The following is an 11304-nucleotide window of genomic DNA, read 5'->3' on the forward strand; positions in this document are numbered from 1 at the left end:
CAGCCTTGCTTCCATCCCAAGCTCTTCCTAACACCTGAACCTCTCTGGGAACAGACTGTTCCTTTCAAGCCCAGCAAGAGCCCGAGGCAGCCTTGCTTCTGCCTCCCCCAGCTACCCCCAGTGAGTCAGAGCCGCATAACAGTGACAACTTCATCAGCCACTACTCCCAACCTGTGCCTGCTGTGGAAGGAGAATTAAACTCTTTCAGACCAGAACAGTAATTGAATCAGTTTAATATACAGTCAGCATATTGTAAATGCACTTGAAACTTACAGTATTGCTAACAGACGTGGCCATTGAGCCCAAGACCACCTTTCTAGAAAGGCACAGAGAGGCAGGAGAGTTGGGGCATTTCCCCAGATTAGTTGCAAGTGAGAAGGTGCACATAAGACCTTCCTCCTGGAAGCACCAGATCACCAGAAACTTGTGCTCTTTGAGAGGACTGCTAATGTGCTGGGATAAGTGCATGCACCTGGAGTGACAGCCAAAGCCTCCTGCTAGCCCTTACGTCAGGAAACTCTTGCTGGCTTTTGCATATACTAAAAGAAAAACAAAAAGAGGGGGAGGAAGAGCAGAAGAGGCTAGCTCTGTGTGCATGAAGTGTTCTTGGTGAGGCAGGAGTGAGGGAGATGTGTGACGTTGCTTTTGCCCTTGGCTGGGACAAGGACTGTTATGTGCATTGCTTTGGACACCACAACCACCCTGGGGTGAGTGAGGAAAAAATGCCCCATCTTCCAGTATTGTCACCATGGTTTCTTGCACCAGCAGGGCAAGAGCAAAGTCTGGGCAGACCAAGCACCTGGAGTGGGGACAATGGTGTCACCAAGGATTTGGGTCATCTTCTGTGGCAGTTGAAGTGGCACCATGGTGGTGGGGGGAAGCCTGGAGACTTTTGGCTCTGCAGAAGGCACTGTTCACCAGGGTGGGTGGGTGTGTCTGGAGATGCTAATTCTCAAATTTTGCGTAAGGGTTCTCTTCCTTGAACAGGCCTAGAAGAGAAAAGAGATTTGTTCAGACAGCAGCTCCCACAGTGGTCACAGCCAGCAAGAAAACCAGTCCTGGGAAATAACTCTTTGTCATTTAAGCATCCTCAAGCCTCCCAGCTGCAGTTCTCCCAAAACACCTGCTCTTACTTGAGCAGGGCCCACAGTCAGCAGTGTTTCACTCTCCCCTTCTGCACAAGAGGAGACATCCATTGAGAAGCTTGACCTGATGGCAAACTCCTCTCCCAGGCAGGCCATGCACAGTCCAGGTCAAGCAGCCTGCCTAATCTTCCAGAGCTCTCCCCTCTACACAGCCCTTCTGTCAGACTGGATTACAAGCAAAGAGCCCAGACCCAAATTAAATTAAAACTGTTCTTAGACTTGCTTCCCTGCTCCTGCATCGAGACTGGGAAATGGCAAGGCAGGGTATGGGGCTGACTTTTGGGCTAGCAACAAGCCATGTGCCATGCTGTTTGATCCTTTCCCAGCTCAACACTGTGGGAATCCATGGGATTAAAGGATTTTAGAAAAGGTGGGACAAAGAAAGGCTGCAGAGACAGTAAGGATAGTGAAATGCTTAAGCAGCAGAAAAGAGATATCAGCAGTAGCGAAGACATGAGAAATAGAACAATAAAGCTATGTAGTTTGGCTTTCTAAGTTGCAAAAAGGTATATTTTAGTAAATATTTAGAAGGTTAAATATGAATAGGGCTCTGTGCTTTGTCTTTTATAAATGAACTATTGTATGAGAGGAAAAGTTGCTATTGTTTTAACCAAAGCTACGTGTGCTTCATGTGGTTGGATAGAACGACTGTCAATATGCTTTTGCTCTATGTAATTGGCTGAAACTGGGTCTGAAACTATCTTATAATATGTTGTAACATTAAGTTTCTTTGGCCTTCTGTCTGGATAGCGAGCTGCTCGCATCGATCTATTGCCATAGCCATGTAATGAGACCGATGCTTCTTAAATAAACAGCTCACGACGCTGTTCAGGTGTGGTCCCGTTCCGTTCGTGTCTGTAAATAGTTGCCGGCGTCAAATGGTGCCCCTCTGTGAGGAGGACTTTAGACTAGAATAAAAAAGAAAATCTTGGATAAACTCGGGCGCCGGAGACCCAGGAGGAATACTTCATACCTTCGCCTTCTACATCTGATGTCTTTGTAAGTAATCTTTTTCTAGGGGCTTCCTGGGTGACAAAAATGAAAAATCATTTATCTAAAACAGAATGGGACGTTTTTTACCGGCTTGAGAAAATGTTACAAGATAAAGGACGTTCAGATATCACAAAAAATGAACTGAAAGACTTATTAGTCTGGGTAAAAGCAAACACTCAAAATATAGACTTGCAGTCTGCTTTTACCTTTGTTTTTTGGGATCAAATATACTGGAAAATCTATAATCTGTTCTCTCTCAAAAAGGACGAGACTGTATACAAATTCATGCCTGATTCCAGGGCTTTGTTAGAGTGTTTTAAACAAACTGATGGTAATACAGACATTTCCAAACAACAGAACAAAATATCTTGTTCAGATGCTTTAAATCCACGTAATACCGAGTCACTGTCCTTTTCTGTGGAAGTTTTGGGTTCCACTCCGAGTTCCTTTCCTTCCAAAGCGTCCAGTGTCATGTCTTCCGGAGACGGCGAACCGGAACAGCTTCCATCTCGGGTCGCGTCCCCTGTTTCTTCCAGGCTTGTCAGCGTTTCTGCAGCTGAGAGCAGTCCTTCACCCCTCCCTCTGGGAAAAAATGGACTTTTGCCGTGTCGGGAAAGTTGTTCGGAAATTTTGTTGCGTTCCGGGAATGAGAATGTGCGCGAGTTCTGTTCGGGGGTGGGTGCGAGCCGCGTGAAGATGGTAGATGATAATTTGCCGAGGTTTCGTGATAAAGGAATTGCATGTTCTGAAACTGTACAAGCAGAGTTGGCCGAGATGGGCTTGGGATCTGTTTTGCCTGGTCGGGGAACTGTGGGGGTCACTCCTGCCACTGTTTCCTCTTCTCGTACAGACACCCCTTTGGGTTTGATTCAGGCGGGCTGTGTGTGTTGTCATTCGAAAAATCCTTTTCTAGTGAATTGTTCTGTTAAGCCTCTGCCAGGTTTTTCTGTGGCTCACCAAGCTTTTGGTACAGAGGATGAAATAGCTGTAGCTGTGACTCTGCCTTCAGAGAACAGGGCAGGGGAAAAGATAGAGGCAGCAGTCGACAGCCAGGGGTTTGAAAAGAAAGTAGGAGATTTTCGAAAGGTCCCTGTTGAGGCGTCGACTGAGATTTGGAGGGATTTGAAATCTGTCTCATTTGTTGGTGAAGGAAAAAATAGCATTTCAAACCTGCAGTCTAATGTTGGTAACCCTCCAGCTGAGTCCTCGCTGGCAGGGAGACAGTGTGAAACATGAAGTAAGGTTTTAGAAATTATCAGAGATAAAAATTCAAGGACAAGTAGCCAAGCTGAGACAAATTTTGGATTTTTTCCACAATCCAGAGAATACAATTCCTCCCCAGCCCCTCTTGGGAGGGCTCCGGAGGGGGCGTGGTCCATGGTTGAGCCCGCCTCTGTCCCTTTGGGCAGGGCTCCAGGAGAGGCGTGTTGTTCAGGTGTCTCTGCTAGGAATTCGGAGGTGTGTTCTCCCGTCCATCCTGGCAGAACTCCTGGGAAAGTTCGTTGCTACAGCAACGTCCCTGCCAAGAATTCGGACACTGGCAGGGTTCCCGGAACAACCACTGTCAGTGAAACTGTCAATTCTAACCCTGATCCTCCTTTAAAGCTGCCGGACTGGTCTAATATTAATCAACAATTAGAAAAAGATTTGGATTCAAAGAAACAACTCCTTGCATTACCTGTAAGATATGGTCGTAATGATGTTAACCCTAGATATGAAAGTCTCTCTCACCATGATATAAAGGAATTACGTCAGGCTTTGAAAGAAAGTGGGTTCTCTTCTCCTTATTTTAATAGTGTGTTGAAAAGTACTTTTAATTCTCACGATTTAGTCCCTGCTGATTGTCAAAATATAGCTTCACTGATTTTAACCAATTCACAATACCTTCTATGGGAATTACAATGGAAAAAACTTCTTAATAAGTTGGTTGAAAAATATGCAAATACTGATCATGCAGATTTAGATGTTGTTCAATTAGCAGGCGATCCACCTTACCACAGAGCAGAAAATCAAGCAGTAGATTTGCCTCGGTCTGTATTAGCTGATATTAAAGATGCTGCTAGGGAAGCCTTATTTTCAGTAGAGCCAGCTGGCACACATGTAAATTCTTATACCTTGATTAAACAAGGTGAAACAGAATCCTATGGCTCTTTTTTGGATAGACTAACCCAAGCAGTTGAAAGGCAATGTCCAGATGAAAAAGCTCGTTCTTATATTGTCCAAAACCTTGCTTTTGTAAATGCTAATGATGAATGTAGAAAAATTATTTTAGCTTTGCCTGATCAGCCTCCAACTGTTGTGCAGATGTTAACAGCATGCAGCAGAATAGGTGGATCACAACACCTTGAAAATTTACAGGTCAATACCTTAGAAAAAACATTAGAAGTTAATTTGGCAAAACGAATGGATAAATTTGAAGAGTTTTTAGAAAAAAAGCTTGGGGAAAATTCTGTTAACACTGCACAGTTGGAATCTGATAAAAGGTCTTGTTGCTTTGCTTGTGGTAAACCAAATCATGTTAAAAAGGATTGTCCTGCGAAAATATTTCCACCAAAACAACTTTCTGTCTGCCCTCGATGCCGAAAAGGGAGGCATCTTGCTAAGCATTGTCACTCTCTTTTTGATATCGATGGCAAGCCTCTGTCGTTAAACTTCAAAAACAGCGCGCATTACCACCGCGCTCAGACACAAGTAGTGGTACCCCCTGGCAGCCAGGTACCCACTCAAATGGTAATGGTACCTCAGTCATTTGTGCCTCAATCAACCAATCCACAAACGATCCCAGCTCAATATCCTCAAGCACAAGGATCGAATTGGCCTCCTCAAAATTAATTCCTCTATTAAACAATTTATGCTGGGTGAACATTCCTACTGGAATTGTCAATCCTTTTCAGCAAGGGCAAGAATTTTTAATTTTAGGCAAAGTCAATAACAAATTTCTTGGACTCTCAATTCTTCCTACTGTTGTTTCAGTAAACTCTAATGAAGAGCTAAAGATTTTAGCTCTTGCACTTGAAGTTCCTATGGTAATTCCTCCAAAAACACCTATTGCTATTGCATTTCTGTTTCCTGTGAATACCCACAAGCAAAACAATTTTCCAAAGAATTCAATCGTGTCTGTACCTTCTAGTACCTCAGGTCCAGAGGTCTTTTGGATGCAATGTTTGGACCGTGACCGACCTCAATTAACTTGTAGCCTGACTCACTGTGGTAAAACAATTTATGTTACAGGCATGCCAGATACTGGTGCAGATGTCACTGTAATTTCTCACATGTTTTGGCCTAATGACTGGAATTTAGTGGCTCCTTCAGGTTCTCTCACTGGGATTGGAGGTGCTACTGTGTGTCTGCAAAGTGCATCCATGATTAACATTACAGGTCCTGAAGGAAAGACTGCAGCAGTGCGTCCTTTTGTTGTTCAGAAGCCTCTCACCGTCTGGGGAAGAGACGTTCTTTCCCAGTGGGGAGCGAAAATGGAAGTGTAATGACAGCCACGTTGAAACCTGCCACTTTAAAGATTACCAGGAAAACTGATCATCCTATATGGATTGATCAATGGCCTTCTGTCTGGATAGCGAGCTACTCGCATCGATCCATTGCCATAGCCATGTAATGAGACTGATGCTTCTTAAATAAACAGCTCACGACGCTGTTCAGGTGTGGTCCCGTTCCGTTTGTGTCTGTAAATAGTTGCCGGCGTCAAAGGACAAGATTGCAAACTCTGGGGTCAGGCTGCAGCAAGACAACTCTGACATGGCAAGACAGACCCAGAGCACAGCCCTTCCACAGGCAGATGCTTCCCATACCAAGAGCTCCTTCAGGCACAGCTTTGCCTGCTCTTTCTTTCCTAAAGGATCCAGCCCATCCAGAGGCCCTGGAATCTCCTGCCTAACCTGGACCTGCAGTGGGCAGCAGCTGCAGGCAGAGGAAAGGTCTCTAGTTTTCCCTACAGCCCCTCCAAAGCCAGAGACCACCAAGTGCAGCATGCATGAGCCCAAGTGCTCCACAGCCAGACACTGGCAGAGCCCCCGGCAGCCCCAGTGGGCAGGCTGGAGGGACAGCGCAACTTCCAAGTTGATGTTCTCCTCAGGCAGGTCCAGACCTGGCCCAGGTCTGTGGGACTCACCTGAGGGGCAGTTCAGCCCCAGGAGGGAGGCTGTGCACTCCCATCCCCAGGGGACTGAGACACCACTGCTGGCACAGAGGAGCAGAGGGATTGGGGTGGGATTGGTGCCTGCTCTGTGCTCCTGCAGCTGTGGGCATTCTGATTCCTACCTGGCCCCACACCTCAGACTGCTGGCTCACCACAGAATTACTGGAGGGCTGTGTCTGAAGGGTAACAGGATTATGATGGTGCTGTGTCTGCCAGCTTCTGCTTCTACCTTCTAGTCAAGCTCCATCAACTTCTCCCACGTGGTAAGCTTGGAGAACACATTCTGGAGAACATTATACACTTCCTCTTCCCTGCCCAGGAAAAATAGCCCTTGTATGGGCTCACACACCATGACCCCAGCATCTCTACACTTACTCTGAGCCAAGAGAAGCAGGGACCATATTTTCCCTGCTGGCCAGGTCTCATCTACAGCTGTAACCATGGCAAGGAGCACAGTTACAGAGGCTGCTTCATCTAAAGCTTAGTTTGAATCACTCATGTCAGCACTGTACCGTATTTTCTTCGGATTTCATCATGCCGTGATTTCATCTCTGCTCTCCTGCGAGAGGCAAACAAAAAAGCCATGAGTCAGTGACTGGTGGTACAAAAGGGAACAAGAAGAGCCAGAGCTCCTTGCTTATTCCCAAACAAGGGAGCTCCAGGCTGGCAGGTTTGCTCAGCCTGCCACCTCAGGGAGTCTCTGGGGACCACCAGAGCCCACACATCAGCAGCCCTCAGGGAGCTGCATACACAAAACTTGTGATGCTACATCCACGAGTCACCCCGGCGTGACACTCCTAATGAGGCTTGTGTGTGAGCTAGGGCTGAAGCAGCCACTGACTGCATGTGCTGAGCCCCATGTGCCTCCTGGCATCACATTTGATGGCACAGACAGCAGCCAAGTCATCCTGCAGCCTCAGGGCCTGTGGTACAAACTCACCTCTCCTCCTGCCGCACCCGCCTCTTCTCCCGCTCCCTGGCTGCTCTCTCATCATCCTTGTCCGGCCTGGTGGACAGAAAAACCCCTTAGTGCACTCAGCACTCAGTCCTGCAGCAGCACACGGCTGCATCTGAGCTGCTCCACAATCACGGCACCCCCCAATACTTACTTTTTGCTCTTTTTCTTACAACAGCAGCAGCAGCAGCAGCAGACCCCCAACATGATCAGAAGTGTTCCTCCCACCACGGACATTGCAATGATCAGGGCTTCAAAGTTCACTGAAGGATTTGACAAAAACGTGTTTAGCACACACAGACACAGCTGTCTGGGGTTACAATACAGGATCACAGAATCATTAATGTTGGGAAAGCACTCAGGGATCATCAAATCCAACTGTTCCCCCAGCACTGCCAGGTCTTCCAGTAAACATGTCCCCAGGTGCAACAGCTCTGTGTTTTTTGAATGCTTCCAGGGATGCTACCGCTGCCCTGGGCAGCCTGTTCCACTGTCTGACCACCCTCTGAGTGAAGAATCTTTTTCTTACTATCCAACCTAAACCTCCTCTGGTGCAATTTGAGGCCATTTCCTCTTATCCTACAGCCACTTTCTCTGATCTTGTTTATGAACATACAGCTACTGTCACCAGCAGCTTCAGTCACTGGGCTGGAGATGTGCAGCCACCTGGGAAAGCAAATGGACATTGTTAGCTGTGGATAACAATGTAGATAAACCTATGTAGACATAACAAGTGTTGGTACCCACAAATAAACACCAGCTGAGCACATGTCCCTGCTAACAGGAGCGCTCAGTTACTGGCAGGGAGAAACGCACTCAGGTCAAACTCCTCTGGCAGAAACAGGAGCAAAGCTATCTTAATCACTAATCCAGGTAAAAAGTAACCATTGAGGGAAAAAACCCAACAACTGAAGGCTTCAGGGCTAAGGAATCATCTCTGACAGGGAGGAATTACTGTCCATGGGAGCCAGCCTCAGAAGACATCTCTGATGAGATGAGCACTTAGCGGCATCTGAAGTCCTTGGGCAAGAGATAAACTGAAAAAAAATCTGTCAGGTTGGGGCCAGCAGTGCTGCTCAGGCAGCTGAGGGCCAAGTCCTGCTTCCTGCACCTGACTACCACGTCTCCCCAGGGCTGGGGGGCTCTGCTTGCCCACACACAGAACAAAGCCTGCTGGAACATGGCGAGGCAGCAGCCGTGAGCCCTGGTCCCTGCTCATCCCACTCAGCTCCTGCAGTAATGGCAGTAGAGACACCAGCCTAAACTGACACATCTACATGCCAAGGATTTCAGGCAACAACAAAGAGGAGGTTCTTCCAAGTGTGGTTCAGGCTGTTCACAGAATTGTGCCTGTGGAAATATTTGTTTAGGAGCCACTTTGCACACGACAGCCAGGCTACAGAAATCTCAGTGCACCTGAACCTGCTCAGAGCACTTGAAGGTCATTTAGTCCAACTCCATCTTTCACTAGACCAGGCTGCTCACAGTCCTATCCAACCTGACCTTGAACGTTTCCAGGGATGGGGCATTCAGCACCTCTCTGGGCAACCTGTGCCACTGTCTCATCACCCTTATTGTAAGAAACTTCTTCCTTTTATCTGTTCTAAAGAGATCCTCTTTTAGGTACTCCAGCCTGAGCTGACTCCAGCAGTGTCAGTGCTTCTGAAACCCTTTTGGGGTTTCAGGATGAGCCTGGGGTTCAGCTCCCCCCTTCCCACACAGAGAGGTCTGAGGCAGAGCACCAGGCACTCCTCCAGCTGATGACAGAGGCTAAGTCACACACACCAAAAAAGCAGAATCACATAAGAGCTAATCTCCCACAGGACTAATCTTCTCTATAGCGAGTTTTGCAAGCTAAGGAATGTGATCTTCGAAGCTACTCACATCAAAACTAGCACTTCAAGGTCTTACAGAAGTTTCAGAAAAGCATACCACAGGGCTCACAAAGAGGAGATTCTTCCACAAGCATAAGAGCAGTATGAACTCTTGTGGGCAGACAAGAGAGCCCAGCCTCAAGCACAAAAGATAACAGGCAACGGCAATTCAGCACCAGGCTCCTCATCAAGGGGGTGGGTGAGTGCAACCAGGCCCCAGCTTGCTTCCTTCCTTCTCCAGCCCCCAAAAGCTGGCTTCTCTATGAGCATGAATATGCACTAAGCTTGGTCTGAACAAGGCACCAATCTCTCCAGAAATCCTTCAGAAAACAGAGCAGCAGGGAGGAGAGGCAGCTGCCCACCAGAGAAAGCTCCCAGAGGAGACCTGCATGTGCAGGGGTAGTTTTAGAAGAGGTTTTTTCTCAGGTGGGTGAGAGCTGAGCAGGACCACGGTACACTCAGCACTAGAAGCACACACAGGTTCCCAGAGAAGTCATCACACCTCTGGTTCCAGGAGCCCACCTGGGACAGCAGCCACGTGAAGAACCAGAAGCAGTGCACAGAGTGACCTGCCAGCTGCAGAGGAGAGATCTGGGATTCAGACACCAGGAGGGCTGCAGAGGCCCACAGAGAACCTTCCACTCCTGTTCCCAGGCGCTAGCCATGTCTGGAGCCTCCATCACACCAAAGCATAAGGGATGTATTTTGGAGTAGCTAAATCCTCACAGGTCCTACTTGCCAGAAGGCAGGGAACTGCTCATACTCTGCTTCCCCGCCCACGCTTCAGGAGGTTTGCAGAACCTTGACTGCCTTCAGCCTGTCACTGCTACACTGGCAGAGAGCTGGGAGGCAGGGGAACCTCCCACAGCAGCAAGCACTGTCACAGTCACCAGCCAGGCTGGCACTCACCCCAGCAGACTCCCCAGCGCGCCGAGCGGAGCTCGCACAGGTCGGCCGGCGGGAGGATTCTTCGGACGGGGTACTCCATGCACCTCCTGCTGCTGGCACACCACAGGCACTAGGACACAGGAGCAGGCAGCACAGCGTTACTGCTGCACTGACAGCGACCCTCGCTTTGCTTGGCAGCCACAGCACAGGGCCACCTCTGCTGGCTCACGAGACAGCACCCAGCAGCAACAGGGCGCTCAGGAGTAAGAGCTGTGTGAGCACAGATCACACCAGGAGAGGCAGGAGAGGGGAGCGCAGAGCTCTAGAGCAAGTAAAGATGCTGAGAATCCTTCTCCTGGCTTAGAATTGTAGACTGTCCTGAGCTGGAAGGGACTGATAAGGATCATTGAGCCAACTACTGGCCCTGCCCAGGACAGCCTTAAGAATCCCACCATTAATAACACAAATCCTTTACGTTTATTTTTGAGATAAGAAGAAAGCCTTTGAGACAAAGCGCTCTACACACACAAAGCTGATGAGCAGGAGAGGTGTGCATGTGCCCAGCCACTACAGACCACCTGCGGAGCTTTGCATGCTCCTCTCCTGGTGGCTCCAATCCCCAACCCCAGCATTCAGTAGGGGTTTGGTCAAACTGGTTCTGGCTACATCAGCTGCAAGATCTGACTCAAGTTCAAGTGTGCTGATATCTGTGATAAGGCAGCAGGGACTGGCAGGACACCAGCACACATCCTGCACCCAGCCAGTGCCACGGCCCAGCTGCTGGAGGGGAACTTGACCAGCCAGCCCAGCCCACTCAGTCCCTTCTCCAAGCACATCGTCCATCCATCAGGAAGCAGCTCAGCAATTCCATTACTCTAATCAAAAAGCACACAACAAAACCCACCCAGTTTCTAGCAACCTCCTTCCAGAGCACCAGAGAGGGATTGCCCTCTCACCCTCATAGGTGGGTGGAATTTGCAGCATGTCTGGGACAAGGGCAGGGGACCAGCCCTGCTTCCAGGAAGGAAACTTTTTCAGCATGGTGAGAGGCTGGGAGCCTCACTGCTGCTACTCACAGTGACATTTTTCAGGCATTCTTCACAGCTCCTGTTCGTATACTGGTGACAATCTGCAGGAAGAAAACAAGACACCTCAGGACTTTGAAGAGCTTCAGTGGTTTAAAACTCTGGGCTCCTCCAAGCCTGCTCCTACCCACCACTGGGCCAGCAGCAGTGCATGCTGCTGCTGCAAGAGCCACCAGCTTCAGCACATGCTCCATGTCATGGTGGGAAGCCC

At 48.6% G+C, this 11304-nt stretch overlaps 1 long non-coding RNA gene across 1 annotated transcript; it reads right to left on the bottom strand.

Moving 5' to 3' along the window:
• Positions 1–217: 217 nt before the first annotated feature.
• Positions 218–7297, bottom strand: LOC135278264 (uncharacterized). Its single transcript, XR_010345809.1, has 3 exons — positions 7232–7297; positions 6804–6850; positions 218–989 (listed from the first exon to the last, which is right to left on the bottom strand). It is a non-coding gene; the product is annotated as an uncharacterized LOC135278264 (long non-coding RNA).
• Positions 7298–11304: the final 4007 nt, after the last annotated feature.

The sequence above is a fragment of the Passer domesticus genome, chromosome 11, assembly GCF_036417665.1.
Source record: "Passer domesticus isolate bPasDom1 chromosome 11, bPasDom1.hap1, whole genome shotgun sequence".
Taxonomy (NCBI): Eukaryota; Metazoa; Chordata; class Aves; order Passeriformes; family Passeridae; genus Passer; species Passer domesticus.